The 19,593-nt window shown below is 28.8% G+C and overlaps 2 pseudogenes; both read right to left on the reverse strand.

The window, feature by feature from the left end:
• Positions 1 to 431: 431 nt before the first annotated feature.
• On the reverse strand, positions 432 to 2,016 carry LOC124913081 (annotated as a pseudogene).
• Positions 1,891 to 3,417, reverse strand: LOC124913083 (annotated as a pseudogene).
• Between the last annotated feature and the right edge of the window lie 16,176 nt (positions 3,418 to 19,593).

The following is a 19,593-nucleotide window of genomic DNA, read 5'->3' on the forward strand; positions in this document are numbered from 1 at the left end:
GATTTTCAAATTTGTTGTCACCCTATTATTTCTTTCATCTTGCAGTTCATACATATATATATATATATATATATATATATATATATATATATATATATATATAATACATCCATTGAGTTCTTACTAAATACATTTCCCTTTTATCTCATCCGGTACTTAAAATGTATATAACTATTCATCATTTACTTTTTCAAAATACTTTTAACTCATTCAGTAATTAAAATTCAGTATTCAATGCTTCATTTCAATTTATGAAATAAAAAAGGTGCATAGAAGAGAAAATTACCAACTTAGCAGAGTCATCTTCTAGAAATAGGGTGTAGACTTCATGGTAAAATAGGTTTTCTGTATTGCCTTAAAATTCAGTATTCAATGTTTCATTTCAATTTATCAAACAAAAATGGTGTAAAGAAGAGAAAATTACCTGCTTAGCAACCTTCTTCGAGAAATGTGGTGTAGGCTTAATGGCAAAATAAGCTCTCTACAATGCCTGCTCCTAGTCGGTCCATAACTCAATCACCCCACGACTTTCCTTCACTTCATTCCTTTTCTGAGATGCAGTTTTATCCAAAATCTGATCATCATATTCAAAAACAAAAGACAAAGTGTTCTTACCAACTTCAAGAGATGGCGAGATTCTGATTTTGCTTAGTCCACAAACTCATCAACCCATCTTTCAATAATTGGTTGGAGACTATTTTCAAATTTGTTGTCACCTTATTATTTCTTTCAAATCTTGTAGTTCTAACATATATATAATACATCCATTGAGTTCTAACTTAATACATTTTCTTTTTAACTCATCCGGTACTTAAAATGTATATATATTTATTTATCATTTACTTTTTCAAAATACATATTCAATGCTTTATTTCAATTTATCAAACAAAAAAGGTGCAAAGAAGAGAAAATTACATGCTTAGCAGTCTTCTTCCAGAAATGGGGTGTAGACTTCAAGGCAAAATAAGTTTTCTGTAATGCCTTAAAATTCAATATCTAATGTTTCATTTCAATTTATCAAAAGAAAAAGGTGCAAAGAAGAGAAAATTACCAGCTTAGCAACCTTCTTCCAGAAATGTGGTGTAGGCTTAATGGCAAAATAAGCTCTCTACAATGTCTGCTCCTAGTCATCGGTCCACAACTCAATCACCCCATGACTTTCCTTCACTTCATTCATTTTCCTTTTAACCCCAATAGTGGTTTAGGGTTAAGGTTTAACATCCTCACGATCTTTGTAGAGGTGGTTCCGCGTACAATCGAGTCGTTCACTACCCTCTTTCCTTCCAAAACCGTTCTAATCGGGAATAACTTAAGTTTAACGCCGAAATCTCTAATTCTTTTGAGAATGCTCGATGAAAGTTCGACCTATAAGATTGTCATAGCCATACCCATTGAGCTTAGCTATTGCCCTCTCACCATCTTCCCTGTTGGAAAAATTAACCAAACCAAAACCTCTTCTCATGCCAGTCTTTTGATCAATGGCAACATAGACACGGATAACAGATCCAAAGGTCCTGAAGAGTTCGTGAAGATCAGGCTCGTGAGTGTCTTCTGATAAATTAGTCACACAGACAGAGTTCTCATCGTTCCTTCTCCTCATATCAGATCCGGCTGCAGGCCTTTCAGCACCTGCCCTTGGTGGCAGTTCCAGAAGCAGTAGTTGTGTCTTGACCAGCAGCAACAGTTGATTTATCAACGAAGCCATCAGTTGGCATTGCCAAATCCTTGTATGGGCATCTTGATGTCCAGTGATCACCTTTCTTTCCACAAGTCCTGCACAGAACTGCTCCTCCTTTTCCAAGTTGAGCTAGGGAATCACCACCCTTGCCTTCTTCTTCCTTAGAACCTATTCTTAGCCCCCAAATATGATAAAATTGAAGAGAAAATTACCAGCTTAGCAACCTTCTTCCAGAAATGTGGTGTAGGCTTAATGGCAAAATAAGCTCTCTACAATGTCTGCTCCTAGTCATCGGTCCACAACTCAATCACCCCATGACTTTCCTTCACTTCATTCATTTTCCTTTTAACCCCAATAGTGGTTTAGGGTTAAGGTTTAACATCCTCACGATCTTTGTAGAGGTGGTTCCGCGTACAATCGAGTCGTTCACTACCCTCTTTCCTTCCAAAACCGTTCTAATCGGGAATAACTTAAGTTTAACGCCGAAATCTCTAATTCTTTTGAGAATGCTCGATGAAAGTTCGACCTATAAGATTGTCATAGCCATACCCATTGAGCTTAGCTATTGCCCTCTCACCATCTTCCCTGTTGGAAAAATTAACCAAACCAAAACCTCTTCTCATGCCAGTCTTTTGATCAATGGCAACATAGACACGGATAACAGATCCAAAGGTCCTGAAGAGTTCGTGAAGATCAGGCTCGTGAGTGTCTTCTGATAAATTAGTCACACAGACAGAGTTCTCATCGTTCCTTCTCCTCATATCAGATCCGGCTGCAGGCCTTTCAGCACCTGCCCTTGGTGGCAGTTCCAGAAGCAGTAGTTGTGTCTTGACCAGCAGCAACAGTTGATTTATCAACGAAGCCATCAGTTGGCATTGCCAAATCCTTGTATGGGCATCTTGATGTCCAGTGATCACCTTTCTTTCCACAAGTCCTGCACAGAACTGCTCCTCCTTTTCCAAGTTGAGCTAGGGAATCACCACCCTTGCCTTCTTCTTCCTTAGAACCTATTCTTAGCCCCCAAATATGATAAAATTATATATGGTCATGGATAGAAAACAGATCTAACAGTGGTGTATACATCATAATCAAACATCGCAAATTAAGGGTTTGATTCAATTTGTGAACAAAGCTCATGACTGACATTGCATTGAATTGACATAGACAGTTAAAACAAAGAAATAAGTTTATATAGAAATCCTTACAAATAAACTTGGAAAGAGATTGTCCAGTCAGATTACTTAGGTTTATGCGAAAATGAAGTCTCAAACTAATATCTTAAGCTATGTTGGAAGAAAGAGATACCCTTTTGGTTTTGCAGTGGTTATCAAACAAAGAACAGTATAGAAATCAACAAAGAAATCTTAATCTATTCAATTTGTGAAGAAATCTCATAACTGACATTGCATTGTATTGACATAGCTAGTTAAAACAATGAAATTTATTTACGTTGTCATCCTTACAATTGAACCTGAAAAGAGATGGTCCAGTTAGATTATTTAGGGTTTATGCGGAAAAAAAGTCACAAACTAATATCTTAAGAAAGAAAGAGATACCCTATTGTTTTTGCAGTCGTTAATCATATTATCAAACAACAGTACAGAAATTAAGATTGGATCTTTAATAGGAGATCTGAAGGAACTTATATAGATAGACAAAGAAATTAAGAAGAAAAAAACAAAGAAAGACAAACCAGGAGCTCGGGGACGCTCGAGGATGATTTCCTCAGTTGAGACCATGGTGAGGCGAGCGCCGACGTCTTCATGAATAACATCTCCAAATTTGGGCCAAGAACGGCGCTGGATAACACTTTTGCTAAGTCGAGCCTTAGCAATCTTGTGGATGCGTCATAGCCGTGGCGTTTATCATCGTGACCTAAAACCTGAAAATCTATGATTGTCACAAGTTAAAAAGAGATCTCTGTTATGAAAATGGTTGAACATCCAAATATAGGCGAATTACACGAAGTTATGGCGAGCAAAACGAATATATATATTTCGCGATGAAGCTCATACGCGGCGGTGAAGTTTTCTCAAAGATATCAAAAGGTCGTCTTCGTGAAGAATCCACTGGACATTACTTTCAACAACTCATATCCGCCGTTGATTTCTACCATAGCCGTAGAGTTTATCATCGTGACCTAAAACCTGAAAATATACCTCTCGATGATGAAGGTAATCTTAAGGTAACTCCGGCGTATGTTGCACCGGAGGTATGTTGGAAGAAAGACCCGCGAGATTTTACTTATGCCCGACACCCGCAATATTTATTTTCTTTACCCGGTCAATAAGGAGAGCGCGTGTATCTCACCTTGAAAGAAAAAACTTAAGCATTATTATATATATATAGATTTGATTGTCAAACCTTTGAATTATAAGGCAGTTGATTGTGTCAATATTATACATGTGACCGACTACATAATCATTATTTTGAGTAATTATTAGTACTTTGCGTTCATACTTTCTATAACAGTCATAAATCTAGATAATTTAACCTTTTTTTTTTCCGAGAAAGTCATTATTGAAATTCATTAGTGTAACTAACATGATAAAAGAATTATGTCTAAGAGTTTAAATATCACGAATTTTATTCTCACTAGAAACAACTTAAGTTGAAGAAAAAATTATTAAGCAAAAATTAAATTACCAATTTATTTCCTGACAAAATGAATTAACTAAATAGAACTACATTATGGACCATAGGCATAGGTGATACCCAAAATACTAGAAACTATTGTATAAATCATTGTTGTAGGTGAAGATTTGTGAATGATTTTAGGTGGAATTTCCTTAGAGCCAAATGGAATGTTAAATGATTATGTTTGAGTTCGATTATACTTTATATAGCCTATTCTCTCCACTTCTCTTATTATTTGATATAGTTGTAAAGTTTATTTTTGTATTGTTTGCTGAGTAGCTATACATAAATGAAAAGATTCAAATGAAATGGAGTTTATTCGTAATGAGTTTCTAGGATGCCCTTGTTGATGTTGAAGGGTATGATGTTGGAATGTTAGGTGAAGACATTTAACCTTCAATGAGGAGTCTTTTGGCTGCAATGTTTCGGTGCAAGCTCTAGCGAATGACGGAGCAGATCTCCCCCAACTGCTTATTATCGAGAGAAGGTAAAAGATAGATGACTTTCATGCGCTTAATCTTGTAAGTGAGAGGTCTTTTACAAGGGAACATAAATCTCTAGAATGGCCTTTGGAATGTTTGGTGGAGGGAAAAACAAACGGTCGATCATATAGAGTCACATGTGTTTCTAAAGGTGTCTTAATAATAGATTTGTTTATTGATTGTAAGATATTGGCTTGATACATGAAAGGCTAGACAATGCATTTAGAAAAGGATTATTTAAGATCTTTCCCATTGTAATGTTATTTGCATTTGTGTATTTGTGAATTAGAGGTGGGTGTACATATGTTGGTTTGGTCATTGATGGATGCTTATAGACGGAAATCCTGGAAGTGCAGGTGCCTCGGGGTGCGAGGGCGAATCTACTTTATGGACAATCTGAGTTGTAGCCCGGTTGACCCAAAATGTTATATATATAATTAAGTGACCTAAGTAAATTTTGTGATTACTTATATTATTTTCATTGTAGTCTGTGTAGATTTTGTGGGGAAAAAATTCAGCCTAGATAGATTTCAAATCTTAGCACCAACCTTGCTCGAATGATATTCTTCTCTATAGATTATTTATAGGTTAACTTCATATGGGTGATCTCTATTGTGTATATTTAGGTTCAAAAAATATATAAGGCTTGATTTATTAACCATCTTAGTTATTGTATATGATTTATGGGATTTTCAAAATGTTTTTTTTTATCAAGAATCTTCTTCTAATGTATGATTTATAAGATTTTTTAATTATTTTTGTAAGGGAAATGAACTCGATTTATTAGATGTTCTAATAAACGAGGGATATAATTAAAAAAAACATTAGATCCCTCAAATATATGACAAAATATAGGATTTTGATAAAATAAAATTTGATATATTTTTATCGGATAAATGGTATATTTAAATAATTGAACTGATCCCACTCAAAAATATTTATATATATACCAACTTGACTTTTACAGACTTTTTTAGTAAAAAAAATTTGTTTGAAATTATTGTTACGTTGTTATTTTTGTTTGATGAGTTATTTCAAAATTAATTTAAAAGACTGTTGAATATGAATACATATGATCAAATATTTAATTAATTGGACAAAATGTGATTTTGTTTTTTTTCTCACACAATGTGTTTTTGCAATATTTCCCTTTTCTATTTGTAACACATATTGATGTAGTTAGTAATGGGCTTAACTCTGGACAATTTCGAAACATTTTGGCTCATCCTATAATAAACATAATCCAACAGGGACAGATTAGAATATTTAAATAATTCAAAACTAAATAAAAAAAAATAACAGTTTGAATTATTTAAATAAACAAACTAATTCAATATCGTTTTTCTTCCATTTTATACATTGCATCAAATCAATTCTTTTAACAAAAAAAATATATATTAAAATTTATTCAATTTTAAATTATTATTTATTACTTTATTATTATTATTATTATTTGAAAAATTTACCTGTATGTTAAAAAAAATGAAAATATTTTAAACATAAAAATAAAGAATGACATGAAAATAAAAAAGAAAAAGAAAAAAAAAAGTACTTAACAAGTTATCGAACTCGTAAATTCTCGAGAAGAACAATTAACTCATCGACAGACTCTACTGACTTTCCTGAACGAATCTCATACAACATCATAATAATATTATGAATGATACGCATTAGACGACTACGATCATTGAAAGTTCGACGATTTCTCTTCAACCAGGTAGTCTACCAAAAAATAATTGCGAGGGTAACCCAAATATGTAGGTCTATCTTATCAGTCGCATCAATCCAAACTTCTTAGCAACTACTTAAAGACTCGGTCATCACTCAATGACCCAATAACACTTCACCAAAGACTTCAAATATTAGTCACATCTCGACAATGCAAAATTAAGTGAGTCGCTGACTCAACCTCTTCTTGACACATATGACAACGACTAACCATAATACAATATTTTTTCATGCACATATCATCTATTAGTATTCCACTATGAATAACGCTTCATCCAAAGAATGAGATCTTGGATGGAATCTTTGACTTCCAAAGTTTTTTTCTAAAAAAATTATATGGAATCATTTTAGCGAACAACTTGTAGCAATGACCCATATGGAAACTATCCATATATTGTCAATGCATAATGTCTTGTTCAAACGGTGACACTTGTTTGCGTCCTACCAAAAATAAAACTATATTATGGGACGAAATCTCATAATGTTTAATCTCATTCTATATCTAATTCGGCTAGTGAAATTATTAGACCGAGGATCAAACATGTACTTAACCATGACATTTCTATATATAGAAATGGAATCAAGTTCATGATACGCCGTAACTAGACTTTTGACACTACACCAAAAGTCGTCCCAAAATTTAATTGATGAACCATCCCCCACAATGAATCTAGACCTCTCACAAAAAATTTCCACATAAAATAATTATCTTTCCAAATACTACACTCCACTAGATAATTAGACATTTTGGTGAACCAACCATACCAATCATTATCATACTTACATTTGATTATCGATGCCTAAAAACTGTCCGACTTCATTCCAAATCTACTACTTTTTATTATAATCTCACTTCCTCAAAATCATAGTCAATCATTCTCATTTTTCTCAATTCAGATTTTAAAATAATCCAAATCTAAATAAGGCCTAAATGTCAAACTCATATATTTATACTAAAATTGATCATGAAATAGAAAAATATTAGTATTACACACAAAAGCACATAGAGAGTCTAGTTTTTTTTAGAGTTTATTGAGCAAAATATACTAAAAAGCTTAAGCCCAATAGAAAACAATCATTAAAGAGAAAGCAATCATCAGTTCAATTGTTACAAACTTTGTTGGAGTGGAAACATTTTAAGCATGCAAAAGTAGTAAGATAGAGGACAATCTCTATGTCTTCTATCTCAAATTGGAAAAGATAGGGAAAGAGTTTTTTTTTGTTTTTTTTTTAAATGTCAAGTTCAAAATAATGAATTCGTGGGTTAAATACTTGGTGAATTCTTCTCACCCAAATAGATTAATTTCAGAAACGAAAAACTCCACAATTTATGTTTCAAGTGTAGAGTCTGTGACACAACAAAGATAAAGGACTCTTGCCCTAATAAATCGATAAAGGGCATGAAGTAGTCTTTCGGACCTTGGTTGAGATTCTTAAGGATATCGACACTCCAAAACAAGCATAGATAAGTGAGTTGGTTTGGACATTAATAATCTTTTTGACTTGAACCACACACTAAAATTGTTCAATCCTTTAACAAAACAATCTCTTTAATGAGAAATTCTAATATGAGATTGTAGAAGGAAGGAAGCCCAAACAAGATGAAATCCATGGTTTCCTTTGAGAGCTATCTCATTTGGCAGCTATTAAACTGAAATAGTTGCAATTATACTTTGAAATTATACTCTAAACTTTGATTGATCTTTGGAACTCAAAATCTGAATGATGTACATGGCTTATTCATAAAACTGTGGCGATATTTGTTATTATTTATAATAGGCAGCACTTTAATTTCAACTTTGCAAAAACGAATGACAATGTGCTTGTTAATGTCTATGAAAATTTTGTTAAAATTAGGTCTTAATTGTCATTGTATATGTGATCATGGATAAACTCAATTGTTCTTCACCTCAGATTTAACTTTTAATGCTCCGTTATTTTTTTTCTGTAATTAATACAATAAATTAATTAATTCAAACATATTAAATAAAAGATGCATAAACATTTACTTTATGAAATTATTAAAACAAAACATACATTCAAAACATTTAACATACACATTATTGAAATTGTGTCATTCTATTATTCTTAGAATAAAATTCCTTAATTAGTGTATCATTATCAATGTTTTCAGACATCTCTAGTTCAATATAGATAATCATAGAATTTGTTAAAAATTCTTTTTCCATCTTGTTACGAAGAGTTGTTTTCACGAGCTTCATAGCTGAAAATGCTCGTTCAGTTGTTGCTGTAGAAACAGAAAGAGTTAAAACAAGACGAATCAACCTGTCAATTAAATAAATATATTAGTATAGGTAAACAATATAGCTATATTTCATAAATTATAACACATGATAAAATTACCTATCAATCAAATTGTAGGTTTTTGACTTATTTGTCTCAACTAATCTTCGACATAATTCAAAAATAGTTAATAAATTCTGAAATCTTTCATTGACAGGCATGTCAAGCTCATAGTGATCCAATTGTGTTCTCAAGTGGTGCAAATCTTGTGCATCAAAGTCTAAATGATAGAATATCCTAGCAAGTTGATAGATGTGATCAACATTAAGAAGTTTAAAGTTGTCTTTAGGTTCCAAAGCACCATTAAGCTTAAGAAGTTCGACTGCTTCGTCCTTGAATCTACTATTGAGCTCTTCAATTTGAAAATCTATTGCAGCAACAAATACATCAAATTGATAGTGGTTCTTAACTATAATCGAATCTTTTTGTTGACAAGAATGACTTCTACTAGATTTGTAACGAGCTTCCATTTAAAGTATCTCAATGTCATAATTTTCCTGGAGAATCTTTGTTCTCACTTGGTTGACAATAACATTCAATACATCTTTCTGAATATCCGGAGAAGTATACTTTTTATTCTTTGGATTTTTCTAAGATAGTGTTTCCAATACTCTCATTCAATTTCCCCATAAATTTTATCACCTCAATAAAATTTCCATGATTATTAGAAGATAGTGACTCATCATGCCCTCTCAATGCACACGCTTACAAAGTGAGCCACCGAATGCTTTTAATAATTGATGTAAGCCTACGGTGCATTCAGTACTTTGTCAATATAACAAGGGATATTCATTAGATTATCAAGATATTCAACTGCACTATTATGTGGTGAAGTATTACATCCTATATGCATAACAAAAGCGCATCTATCCCCATCATTAACTCGCTTCCAATATTTGAATCCATCTGTTGTAAATGTAGGTTTTGGGGTTGTTTATGTTCAAACAAAAAACATGGGAAACAAAAAGCAACATCTTTCAAAGGAGAGTATTCTAACCAAGTAAATTTCTTAAACCAATTACTTTGGAATCGTCGATTTTGATTTCCAAATTTGGTCGGCGAGTACTCATCCTTAATAGGTTGATATGGCCCCATCTTGATATAAACTCGTCTAATTTCATCCATTTGATTAAAAGGATATTTACACATCGGAATACGTAATGCTGGATCATGTTCAAGAGAACTTACATCAACATCAATTCTATGAGATTTGTTAGGTTCTTGATCAGGGACATTTGAGATATCGATAGTTAATTGATTACCCCCTTAACTTGTACATGACTGATCTTTTGGTTTAAAAAATGAGTTAATAGTTTTTCCTTGAGCTTCCATAGTTGATAGTTCTATTATAACGCTAACAAAATTTAAATAAAACACACATAATATAATTGTTATTTTGTTGTTCTTTGAGGACTGTTAATGGAATTCGAACATAGTCACACACTCACACTCACACTATCATATATAAATCGTTCTTGATTCATACGATAAACTAAATAAAAAAAATGCGAAGAAAGGGGTGAAGAACAAACCAAACCGAGAGCAAGCTGATGGAAGAAGATGACCGAAGGTCTGAGCGAAGAAGACCACTGAAAATTTGGAATCGAACCAACAAGATGGAGGATTATGGAAGCGTCAATTGCACGACACAAGCAACAAATTGAGGTTTTGTGAGCTTTCGATCTTTCCCCCTTTTCAATTTTCAATTGATAAAATTTTTCCTATTTATTCACTTATTTTGCCCCATTTTTTTTTTAAATTTAGGTGGGGATGGAGCCCACCCTCGTCCAAGCGTTTTTTTAATTTAGGTGGCGTAGAAAATTATTTTTTCATGAGAAAATTATTGATTCCTTTTATATTAAATATAATTTTATTGAAAAAACATATATATAATTTATTTTTTAATTTTAATTATTTTATTAAAAAAATGCTAATTTTATATACTTTTCTTTTATAAAATATACTTGACCATATGTGAGGATGCATATATGTTCTTACATTTTATTATGATTCAATTCTAAATTAAAAAATAATATTAAGTATTTGTAAATTCACAATAATTTAGAAAATTATTATTTATGATTGAAAAATTATCTATTAAATGAAAAAAAATCACATAATAGTTAGGAATCTTTATCTAGAAAATAATACTTCTATCAAACATATAAAAAAAATCCCTATAATTTAAATTATGATCTAAATTTAATTTTGACCATCTTGATCCAAATAATTCTATAATCAATAAATTTATAAAATTATTAAATTGATCCATTTTCTTCAAAAAATTATGACAAATTAAAAAACCCAAATTAAAAAGAAAATTTATAAATTAATAGTTTAAAGTTAGGTCATTAATTATGGTTGTTTTTTTATTGCAAAGGTTGTCATATCTCCAAATTCGGTTATATTTCTCACAAATCGCGATCTTAGTTACGAGTTAATTACGAGTAGTGGAGTGATTAAGAAAAAAATTATACACTATTTATTTTTGTAGTGTAACCCTAATTGTGACCAAAAAAAAAATTTAACGAATGTCAAATTGGAAGTGGGAGTAGTTGATGAGTGTTCCCCACCATTTTTTGCACTTTTTTCTTCACAATCAAATTATTGCTAGACAGTGGGCAACTTTCTATAGCTCTCTCACACTGCTATTTATGCTGTCCTAACATTCATACTCAAAGCTTAATTAAGTCTTACACATTCATTTCATTTCAACTCACAAATTTTCTCTTCATAAAGATAGAAAATGAAGATATGGAGATCAAAGATGAGGATAGCAAGGACCAAATTTGTAGGGTTCCTAAAGGAGCTAAGGGCAAGAATGTATATCATTAGGAGGTGTTTGATAATTCTACTTTGCTGGCAAGATTAATTAAGCCTCTATTTTCATTACCAGTCATGATCAATCTATATCCTTCTTCAATCAAACCTATGGAAGGAAAAAAAGGACCAAAATATTGTATGAGATGATCAAATTATGGCTTTAGTTAATCATTTTTATGTTGTATTTTTATCTCCTTTTTTTAGGACTTCACTCATCATCACTTGTTGAATGATTTGATGGATGTATATATTTTTATTTACCATTTTCTTTGTCTCTCTTTTGAAGATATTTTTAATGAATTTCTTATATGTATTTATATAAAAAAAACAAAAATTGGTGTCACCTCCTTGTTAAAGAAAACATTTTAGGAATGAGATGGGACTTTATAAATCTTATAATATTTTGTTTTAATGTATATCAAGCAATATATTAAGAAATTCAATTTGTGAAAATGTTTTTATTTCCATTTTTTACTTCCTAGCTCTCTTGATTCAAGGTATGGATTAAAAAATATTGGGTCCAACTCAGATTTAGTTAAAATATGTTTTTTATGTCTTCATGATCAATTATTTCATTTATCAATTTAAGAAAATATTTTCTTAGTGAGGTTGGTATGGCAAACGACTACAAATTTAGTGGTACTAGTGTCAAAAATTCTATGATGGCTCGAGTTGTTAGGATGCAAGTCTTAGTGCCATGTTTAATTGTATTATGGAGGTATTTCAACGTAATTTGTCTTAAACTAGTCTTTTTCTGGTTGATATGTCGAACAATGAGTTGTTATTATCATGTTTGTAACGACTTGGTTGGAGGGACATTGACCATTTCAATGTAGGACACTATTATGTGATGCTCATGCTTGTGAATGGTGAGTGTTCCATTTTTTGTGGTAGAGGAATTTTATTACCTCGATCTAGTTCAACATGAGAGATGAGTATTGTTGGAATACCTTATTCAAACTTTATTTTATTTTTTATTCTCTTAAATATTTTTTTAAACAATATTATAAAATATATAATATTTTAACATTAAAATAAAAATAAAATTAACCTAGTTATATATATATATATGGCAAATTACCTGGGCGGCCCTCGAACTATCTCGATCGCTCACTTTTGGCCCTCAAATTAATTTTTGAAACAAATCGCCCCTTCAACTTTTATAAAGGTCACTAGTGGCCCTTCCGTCAACTTTTTAGTTAAACTTAACGGTTTAAGTTAAAAATATTATTTTTTTATATATTATCTTTAATCTTATATTTTATATTTATATATATAATTATTAAATCGCTTATATATAATATTATATATATATATATATTATTATTAAATTTTATATAATTATTAAATCTTTTATATAATAAATAAATAATATATATATTATTTATTTTTATCTATATATATAATTTATATATATTATTATCTTAACTAATTTATATACAATATTTATATAATATATATTTAAAAAAATAATTTAAGTGTTAAAAGTATTTGAGTAGTTAGAAGGTTATAATTACTTTTAATCTTTCAAATTATTTTGTAAAATATATATTCTATAAATTATATAAATTTATTTATATATATATATATATAATTAATGATTAGGGATAATCCATATAATTTATTTTTAAATTTTATTTTATATATATTAAAAATAAATTATTAAAAGTAATTGTAACCTTCTAACTACTCAAATACTTTTAACACTTAAATTATTTTTTAAAATATATATTATATAAATATTATATATAAATTAGTTAAAGATAATATATATAAATTATATATAGATAAAAATAAATAATATATATATTATTTATTTATTATATAAAAGATTTAATAATTATATAAAATTTAATAATAATATATATATAATATTATATATAAGCGATTTAATAATTATATATATAAATATAAAATATAAGATTAAAGATAATATATAAAAAATAATATTTTAAACTTAAACCGTTAGGTTTAACCAAAAAGTTGACGGAAGGGCCACTTGTGACCTTTATAAAAGTTGAAGGGGCGATTTGTTTAAAAAATTAATTTGAGGGCCAAAAGTGAGCGATTGAGATAGTTTGAGGGCCGTCCAGGTAATTTGCCCATATATATATATATATATATATATATATATATAAACTTAGTTGTATAAGTGAATGGATTTAATATTGTGAATACAATTCAAGCTCATATATGGAGGTGTTATTGATATTAACCATGTCAATGTCCATGCATGGTTGGGTTTTGGGAAGTGTTTAGATTCGAAGTGAATAGATAATTGTTATTTAAAAGTACTAACTCTCGATTTCCATCATTATTTGATAGATATTTAACTATAAATAAATCGATGAACTATGTAGGCTAATGCAAATAGATCGACGTCACTCAACGAGAACGTTGTCCCATAGAACCGATGCATATGAGAACTAAACATTGGATTCAACTTTATGAAATTTACTACTTTTGATTATTAAGTCTTGCAAATTATTAACTTATTAAGCCTTATATATAATGACTTTATAGAAAATAATAATCAATTTAAGTATTATTTTTATCTTTTTCAAATGGATCCGGTGTTGAAAATGCAAGTTTTAGGTTCTCAAACAAGGCACTTCTTGTAAATGAATGAACATAATTTATTTTCTTTTTATTATAATTTTTCTTTGGAGGAGTTCAACACAATAAACCATATCCATAAGCTCCTACACAAATCACGTTTTTAATAGAGATCGATCGACAAATAATATATGTACCTTAGATTGATCGCTCCTACACTTAAATGAATGAATGAGTTAAGCAATTTTTCAAAATTGAGAAGTTTTTCAATTAGATATAGCCATTGAATTTATTTATTTTTTGATGAGAGGTGGAGACATTTATTATGGTACCTTGGATGACCCATTACTATTTATTGAAAATAATTTTTATTAGTTAATTACATGTACTCTTTTTATCTTGTTTTTGGTTTAGTGTTAGCCGAAACTTTTATGATTTTTAATTCTCCGTAATGAGATACGATTTTTTATAATTTTTGTCTTTTCTTTTTTTAGAAAGTAAATTATTATGATTAACGTTGTGCTATAAAACTTTTTTAAAAGAAGAACTCTGTTAACTTTTGTGATTTTGAATTTTTGAATTTATTTTTTTAATTAGATATGGCCATTGAATTTTTTTTATGAGATGTGGAGACATTTATTATGGTACCTTGGATGACCCATTACTATTTATTGAAAATGATTTTTATTAGTTAATTACATGTACTCTTTTTATCTTGTTTTTGGTTTAGTGTTAGTCGAAACTTTTGTGATTTTTAATTCTCCGTCAATGAGATACGATTTTATAATTTTTGTCTTTTCTTTTTTTAGAAAGTAAATTATTATGATTAAACGTTGTGCTATAAAACTTTTTTAAAAGAAGAACCCTGTTAACTTTTGTGATTTTGAATTTTTTTATTTATTTTTTTTTATTTTTACTCTCCTTACTCCTCAATAACGTTTGAACCAATTTTGCGTTCTAATTTCAAACGAATAATTAGTGGTCAACCGAATCTTGTGCTACATATACATCTAGTAATCATGGTTTAAAGTTTTTATAGCTATCAAAATGGTGGCAGGCCCCCCATTAATCAGTAAAAGCAAGTTAAGTTAATTTATTGATACTAATGATTATGCAATCCCAATGAATCAAAAATCCCTTTCTTAGTCAAACTAAAGATTTCCCCAACTTTTATAACTGTTGCAAAGCACGCTCTAATTAAGCAATTATTGTAATGATTTTGTGACATTTAATTTCTAACTCATGCTTATCAAATCATTTTAAAAAAAGAAAAAAAGAACTCACGCTTATCAAATATAATTACAAAAAGAGAGAACCCATACTGTTATTTTCTTGTCCAAAACTTAAAATTTTCAAGCCATATAATAATACCAAAATTGTTAACCTAACTTTAGGTAGTCGATTATATCTTAATATATTAATGGGAGTGGATCTCTCTAATAATTGCTCTTATATTTATATTATATTAGTTACTTTTAAAAGTATATATATTCATCATTTTATTTATTTACTAATAAAACTATATGAGTAGTTTAAAGGCACATTATCTTTTGGTATGAGTACTTGTTTGTTCATTTATTTTGTAACGGTAAATTAAACTTTTTTTAAGGTTGAAAATATCTCGATTTTGTGAATAAGATGGAAGAAATAGAATCGAATACAAGACTTCTTGAAATAAATTTATTTTAAATAAAGACATGCGCGATGTGTATGATCTATTTGATACAATCTTCAAAATTGAAATGAGGCTCCTCAAAACATCTTGATATCCATTAAATAATTTTGTAATTTTCATTACATAATTTTGTAACACTATATAAATAAAATTGCATAGACTAATTGATCACAACTAATTAGTTGGTGTTTGGATCATTGATGAGATGAAGGATATAATGGTTTGATTCATCATCTCTTTAGGAATCGATCTTACATGTGGTGAATACTTCATCTAGTAGTGTTGATGCAAATACATTTTATTACTTAATTCTCCATTCCAAATTGAACCAAAAAACTTTATCCATGTTTAATCTAATGTTTCTTTTTTCGTTTTGATTGGTTGACCAAGTGTATCTACATAATTTAAGTTTCGATTGATTTTACTTTTTTTAATATAAAAGACTAACATGACTTCACAGTTGACGTTTATTTAAGAATCAAAAAATTTAGGCTTTAATTCTACCAGTAGTATCAATGAAACAAATGATTATAAACCCATAAATTTGCTCTCACGTTACTATTAGTTTTTTTTTTTAAAGAATAATTTTTTATTTAATTAATTATCTATTTTGTCGCCGAAAATCTAAAATAAATGAGAAAATCAATGTATTAGACATTTGTAAACACTTTATGGAATTATGTTTAGACTAGATAAAGTCAACAAATCTATGTATAATGAATTAAGTTATCTTTTAAAATGTTATTTTATCTAAACGAATTTATATAAGGATAGGTTTATGTTCACTACAAACAAAAAAATTATTAACTACAAAATATTTTATACAAGGTTTTTTTAAATAATAATAACTTTGTATGAGTTGTATAGCTTAATAAGACAAATTGGAAATCCTTGTTTTAGGTTCAATTCTCTTTCATTTTTTAAAAAAAACAAATTCTAACATTAAATTCAAATCCCTTAATATTTTTAAATACTAAGTCTCTAACCATAATTTATTTGGATTTGAAATATCTTTCCATATTAATATACTCAGGCCCAATTAAAGTAGACTTGAATTGCCTGTAAATTTCATATCACAATCATGTGGGCTTTAACATGTAAGCTGTAACTTTCTCTTTAGTTAATGATATTTCCAAAAAGAAATGTAGTTTTAGTATTCACAATATATATTAATGAGCCTTAATTTTGTTCTGAAAAATAACATTTTTCTTTAAACCTAAGCTTAGGATAGATTATGATGAGACTGAAAATATGAAAGCTTAATGATGAAGCTTTGTTTCATCCTTCATTAAAGAAGATAAAATTGTCATATTAAAATTGTTTTTGTACTTAAATATATTTAATAATTCTGAATTATAAAAAAGCTAGGAATTTTGTCTGTAGCATATATTTATATATATATAATATATATTCTGCAAATGATCTGTTTTTTTCTCTGTTGCTGAACTGAAAGTCTGAAAGGATCAGTTGGTTATTTTAAAGAAGCTAACTAGAGTTTTTATTACTATGAGCTGGTAAAAAATTAAAGGCACTTTCATATAGTCATGCATAGGACTCTCTTTTCTTGTAGTGTCTTCTCTCAGATACCCAGTTTGTTTTGGAATTTGGAAAGAAATTATTGTTTTTAAAAATATTTATAATTAAGATATAATTCATTGTTTTTCTAAGCTAATTTTGTGAATTCTCATGCTCAAACTTTATAAATTTAAATTTATATCAATATATGATTTTCAAAATGTTAGAGTTTGTAAGCATGTATGCATTCTAAGGATTACTTGAGAATATAAAGAATGTAAGTAGTGTTTAGAAGATGTATTTACTAAATTTATCTTTCCATATACCCAATCACCCAATCAATTAGTTCTCATTTCTTACTTTGTTAATGCGATTCTTTTTTGCTACTCTTACTCGGAAGAAGATAAGAAAAGGCGAAACGGCGAAACGTTCTCTATATTAGTTGTTATATTAATTTAGTAAAGATTATAAAGTGATATAGTATAACGTTTACATTTATAATAAGTGTGAGTTATATTTGTGTAGAAATAGAAATAATATTTATTATCTCGTTAATGAGTCAAATGAGTAATGAGTATATTATAACTAGATTCACAGCTAGTATTATGATAATGTTAATCTCATCAGACAACTAAAGATTTATTCACTCATAAGAACATTTAAGTGTTATAAATAAAAATGTTAGAAGATCTAATTTCACATTAGATGATAAAAAGTAATCGACTGAATTCAGATTCAGAACTAGAAGATTCAAGATAAAAAAAATCTTTATTGAGTATTCTTGATAAGAATTCATGTATGATTTCACATTTTAGAATATTATTTCAATGTTTTACATGCATGATTGTTACAATCGATGATGTTTTCACCAATTAAATTGTAAGAAATCTAACAAATGGTATGAAGTCTCTTTCATGTTATTTTGATATTAATTTTTGATGTATTAATTTCATACTTTAAGAATTAATAAGGATAGATTGAAATAGGGAATTAAATATTTAATTCTTAAGATCCTATTAGCAACAATGATAGGGAATAAATATGAAAGAATTTAAAAAATGATTTTGTTGAAAGGATTGAACTAAAAAACTGTATCAAGCTTATTGATGTCTCTTGAGTAAAATAAATTTTACTCAACAAATATTTAAAATATGATATGAATTTTATTTATTTGTTAGGTATTTTAAAAATTAATTATTAGATATTAATAATGCTCAATAGGTCTGTATAAAATATTTTTAAATTAAATTGTTGACTCATATTTTAAAATTTATAAATAAATGATTAAAATGAGTGTTTTACATAAGAATGAAATATCTTTTGATTTGGATTAAATCTAGCAAGATTTACTTTGTGGTAAACTTATCTTGACAGGTAAAGACATGAAAATTTTACATATACATATATAGTTGACAAGCTCTCCTAGATGATTGGCTTAAACAATTTTAACATTATTGTGAAACTGGAGCATAAATATCTAATTAAATGCAATAATTAATTCGTTCTAAAATTACATTGAAGGCCAACTTCATAAAAAAAAAAGTTAAGGGTCGCATATACAATAAAGAGTTAGTTTAAAAGTTGTTTTTTCTATTAAATTAATTTGTATATGTCCCAATGTATGTGATGAATGACTTGGATTCTCAACCTACACTTATGTCTTAGCCACTCCTAACCGAATGTGTTCTAAGGTAAGGACAGTCTTCCATTAGAGTCATCCCTTCTAAGGGACCTAAAAAAAGGCAAGAAAATTTGTACTATTTTGTACGGTAGATCACAACATGTATTAACATAACATTTAAGTAGTAAGTCATTTTTATTAATTATATTACGAAACTAATATATCTAATCAATCTAAGATAAAATATACATAGTAACTAAAAACAAGAACAGAATTATTTGTTTTGCCTAAATGACACTCAAAACCTTAGGAGAGTTCAATAAACCATTTCCTAGTTACTTTGTAAGACTAGGTGACAACTCTTCAATCACTGATAAGTTCTTTTCAAACACGTTTTAACAAATTTGAATACAAAACAATGAATCTTCAAATATATATAAAAAAAAAAAAAAAAAACTTTTACATATTTTCTGGGAGTCAGAAGGAATTAAAAAATTAATATATTTTTTTTTAAAATGGTCCAAGTATAACTAAAAGAATGTGTTTGGTGTCTCACCCTTGTCTCATTCATTTC

Source organism: Impatiens glandulifera, chromosome 8 (genome assembly GCF_907164915.1).
Source record: "Impatiens glandulifera chromosome 8, dImpGla2.1, whole genome shotgun sequence".
NCBI lineage: Eukaryota > Viridiplantae > Streptophyta > Magnoliopsida > Ericales > Balsaminaceae > Impatiens > Impatiens glandulifera.